At 37.8% G+C, this 5000-nt stretch overlaps 1 protein-coding gene across 1 annotated transcript in view; it reads right to left on the reverse strand.

Annotated features, from left to right (window-relative positions):
- LOC138017719 (QRFP-like peptide receptor) overlaps positions 1-1901 on the reverse strand; it is a 12688-nt gene extending 10787 nt beyond the window's left edge. Inside the window, exon 1 of the mRNA XM_068864726.1 lies at positions 1543-1901. The gene's annotated coding sequence lies outside the window, so the exon portion shown is untranslated. The remainder of the gene's footprint in view (positions 1-1542) is intronic.
- Between the last annotated feature and the right edge of the window lie 3099 nt (positions 1902-5000).

A 5000-nucleotide genomic window follows, 5' to 3' on the forward strand; every position in this document is an offset into this window, starting at 1 on the left:
GAACCAATAAAAGCGGCCTTTAAGTGGCGCGTTGACATCGAGCACAAAAGCCCGAGTTGATGAGTCTGAATATTGATCCACAAGTGGACGCTATCTTTCAGAAGGTAATGTTGGGGAAACAGCCTATGTTTCAACTCTATGCACACAATTCTGGGTTGTTTCCCGAGTTTGTCCGCTAAATGTCTTGTAGAAGCACACACAAATCATTGACTTTTGTTTAGCTTTTTCTTAAAGGTTCTTTATAATCTTCCCAAAATACTTCGATGCCTTTATACGTCCCTTTAACGTTTATCATAGAGCGGAAATCGAAACGCTTTGACAATGTATAGGTTTCGAAACTTGGCTCTTTTCTTCAAACGATATGTGCCAATAATTTGATAAATATACACTACACTTTTTATTTGTCGAGTCCTATAAATCTTCAAGTCCAAGTTCAAGATTATAAAATTCGGCATATATGTTGCCGGTAAAATCCGTTCTCAGGTTGAATCCGTTTTAACCTAGGTTAAATTGGCGATCCTCATTTTACCTAGGTTGATTACGCACTCAGAGGGATTGAAGAAACTTTTTTGAAGCCTAAATCAAGCCTGCAGAAAAATTAGGGTCAGGTTAGAATTAGTTTTGGTTTTTATACATAGATATCAATTGACTTTTTATACATAAGTAATCAATGAAAAGAACTGTGTTGGGTTGCACTTTTTCGTCGTCGTAGTGTAGAGGTGAAGACACATCAGGACTATAGATCTGGAAGGTTCGAGCTCGATCACCGGTTAAGTGCACAGTACAGTTCCATTTTCTCAAACTTTGTTGTAATGTTGAGACTAAATGGATGTTGAGACAAAATGAAGGGAGAAACCGATAACGTGATATGAAACATTAAGAAGATGTTTTGAGATGCGAAAGACAGAGCTTGAGGGATGGTATAGGTGTTTTCAATCCTAACTAAGGTAGAGTGCATATTCAACCAAGGTAAAATGCGGATCACGAATTTAACCTATAAGGTAAAAACGGATTCAACCTGAGAATGGATTTGACCGACAACATATAAACAATTTTGAAACAATGAGACTAAAATCTTTGCTTCAAAATCCGACCAACGACAATGAGGTCTTAGAATACAACAATAAAGCGCAAATTAAGATACGAAAAGCAAATGAGAAAATTTTAACGTTTCTTAAAGGTTGAAATTTGAAATGACAATAAAAAAGGCCCCAGAGAACGAAAGTAAAAGAGAAGAAAAGCAAAGGAGATGACAAGGATTGGGGACGCTATACAAACTGTTACAGCTTCGCACGAATAGTCATCCTGTTTTTCTTAGTTTTATTCTCATTTCAAGTAAGTTCAAGTTTTATTTACCGTTTGTTCAAAAACAAGGAGGTAAATGAAGTAATATACCAGGCTTTTGTTCCCGTTTTTAACAAAAACCAGCCAATATGATAACAGAAAACCTGTTGCTGCAAAACTTATTAATTTCAACTGTTGAAAAGACTTTCAAAGCAGGGCAAATAAAGTGCAATGCTTTTAAGACGCTAAATTACTAACCTTGGACACACCTCTTTCAGTTTTCGTCTTGGGCAATTTGTCATCAACCTTGTCTTACACTCCAAAGTGCAAGTTACGACACCTTTTTGTTTTATCCAGAAAATTCAGTGAAGTAATTGTGCTTTGCCCTCACGCGAACCATTTAAGTGGAAAAATGTAGTAGTGTAAGTTAAGTTACGGACTTCGACTTCTGTGATTAAAAGCCGATATATATTTTCTTCCAAGAAAACGTATTCGAATTTACTAGCTGTTTCTTAAACTTGCGTAATTGCGCCGAATGAAAATTTGCTGTAAAGCATGGAAGTTTAAAGTAAGGTTAATTCACAAACATGGTCACCTGTCCAGCATGGGACAATAACGCCTCCACGAGGTCATGTTATTGATCGTTGGCATTTTACAAAAGAACTAACAGTTGCCCGCTTTCAAGTAATATGTAATGAGGTAATGAAAGTATATTCTAGTGTTTATTTAAAAAGACGGGTCTGACATTTAGCCTTTAAACTTGATCAGTACATTGCCAGGACTGTCAAAAACTAGCTCGAGTGGGCAAACAGGTGAAAATTATTTTTCCTGAAAAAGACTTGAGAATTGAAGTCGCTTCGAAAAAATTGCTAAAGTGCATTGTGAAATGAGCAACAAACTAAGATCCAAAGAAAAATAAATAAAATATTGTGTTCTGCTATTTCACTTTAAGTGACAAAATAGAAGCTGTGTTTAAATCAACATTCGTTGATGACTTCCTCTCCAGCTGCATGAAAAACGGTTTTCTGTTTAACCCATTGTTAAGAACACTTGTCTTAATTAAAGGTTTCAACACATAATTTGCCTTATAATTGTCCTTGTCGCTTCTTCTGTGCAGCCTGGGACCAACAACGCCTCCACGAGGTCATGTTATTGATCGTTGGCATTTTGCAAAAGAAATAACGGTTGCCCGCTTTCAAGTAATATGTAATGAGGTAATGAAAGTATATTGTAATGTTTATTAAACTAGACCCTCCGTGAGGGTACACTGGGTTGCCTGTGGTACGTGCAGTGTTCCAGGCAATTTTTTTTCAAGTTGAGGGGGTCATTAAGACCATTTAAGGGGCCACCCAGAAGTCATACCAGCAGAGGCCCTTTGGCTCACAGGTCCTCACACGTCCGTACGACGAAACAGATCCTTTTCTGAGGTTAAAAACCTGGCTACCGGCCTATTAATTAATCATTTGTCAGAAAGAAGAAATTCCTGTCCTCTTTAAAAAAAGTTGACACGCATTGCTTACGTGTGGTAGTGAAGTAACACAGCGATTTATTCCATAATGTCAACTGCGCTGTGAGTTGTCTTCCAGGAGATTCAAGTTGTCTTTGCGTAATATGTAGGTCTAACAGTACACGATATTGTTTTGGTATTGTCTATCATTGTAGCGCCATGGTAGAAGTTTTAGATAAATAGCCCCTTGAAAAGACATGTGGTTACTAGCAAAGTACTGAACCCGGAGAGATTGAAGAAAATAAAAGGGAATCGAGAAACACTGGCTTCTGGGCTGATATGTTGATGATGCAACTTCTTTCTACCACAAGTGTAAGCGTGCACTGACAGCACCTCACAGTTTTGTAAACAAAAGTTTAAAGCTGAAGTTAACCCCTCTGCGGTGGGGTTACTATTTTGATTCGCGACCTAAGAAATATACCACTCGGTAACAGAAGCATAGGACCGAAAATTCTATTTTAATGCTATCAAATGCGAACCAAGCAAGATACAGATTTTGTAAGCTTGCTTTATGCAAAACAAATATTGACGTAAAAGTAAATAAATATGGATACACAGTTTTTAAGAGGAGCAGAAGGAAGTTTCAGGACGGTCGATCGAGAATAAAATATTTTGCCATCGGTAACAAAATTTACGACATGAAAACAACATTAATTTTGAACCACGAATATAAAAAGTTACCATCAGCGAAAAACATTTTGGGAAATTTTAGTTGTTTTGTTGTAATTGAACTTTTGGCTGCACCGAGTAAATCGCACATCGAATTCAGCTGGCGCAGTGATCAAGTTACCGCTGCATGTTTACTCGCGAAACAGTGAAGCATCTGTGTCAAATGATGCCAAGATACCGGGTTTTTGTTTTTGTTAGTTTTCTTTTTCTTTCAATCGTTATAAATTTTGACAAGAAATGTGCGAATTCAACACAAAGATCACTCTCAGAGGTTGACCATTGTTTCTGGAAAATCACAAATTTACTCTCCAAGACAAGGTTATTTATCACCAGGTAATTCCATCGTTTTGGTAATAGCACCTACTTTATTATTCATCAGCGTCACAATCTTTTGCCGATTTTGGGGGTCATTTTGTTGAAACAGACTTCCAACAGACGCTTCCAACAGACCTGTTTATTTTCGTCACTTATTATGCGTTACCACAAAAATTCTCCTCGTATCAAATTTCAACACATGTATGCAAATTTGCTAAGCTCGAAAACTACACGACATGATAAATTTACAAAAGCTAGAAATTTCACAGAAATATTTTCCAGCGAAACATTTATTGACACAAGCAACATATTTGCTATAAGAGGCAAGAAACCCTTCCTATTTCAGTTGCGTGCGTGCAAGCGAAACACACAATCACGAAGCATATGCAATTAAATAAATTTCTGACAGTTCACATCAAACCTTTTCGAAAAAAGCTTGACCGTAAATAATAAAGCACAAAAGAGACAACAAGCTTTCATTCAAATAATTTTTCACTGTCACATTTCCATATATTTTTTTAACCTTTGCAGAGTTAAGTACAAAATGAATGTTACTTGCCAGACAAACAGGCAAACTTTAAATAGATGTGACTTCAGTAAAAACTGTGAGACACACAACAGAGATCACAGATCTACTTGTGGTGTTCGATTCCTTCTCTGTCTTTGTTGAACTCGTAAGTTACCAGAGAAATTTCCATTTGGTTTCAGTGTTGTACGTAACACCACCTTGGCGAAATATTAGAAGTACAGCTCATTTTGATTTCGGCTCGACGGGCGAAAGATTCACGCTGTCGAAGTCCATTACTCGTCGCTTTTAAGATTCCAGATCTTTATGTTTCACCACCTGTCTTGACGTTCCATTCTTGAGCTCCATATAGGTATATTTTCTTGTACTAAAACTCCATTCGCGTTACAATGACTTTCGACGCCATTACAGGTTAATTGTGCAGAGCAAGCTACGCATTACCCCAGCCCCCTCAAACCTAACAAAATACGCACAGAAGACTCTATTCACAAAGACACCACTTAGCAGGGGAGTGACAGGCAAGACTTTTCCCGACACGGAAAAAGATAACAACTAGACCCTCCGTGAGGGTACACTGGGTTGCCTGTGGTACGTGCACCGTTCCAAACAATTTTTTTCAAGGTCATTAAGAAGTCATACCAGAAGAGGCCCTTTGGCTCACAGGTCCTCACACGTTCGTACGACGAAACAGATCTGTCC

This window comes from Montipora capricornis, chromosome 9 (genome assembly GCF_036669925.1).
Source record: "Montipora capricornis isolate CH-2021 chromosome 9, ASM3666992v2, whole genome shotgun sequence".
Classification (NCBI taxonomy): Eukaryota; Metazoa; Cnidaria; class Anthozoa; order Scleractinia; family Acroporidae; genus Montipora; species Montipora capricornis.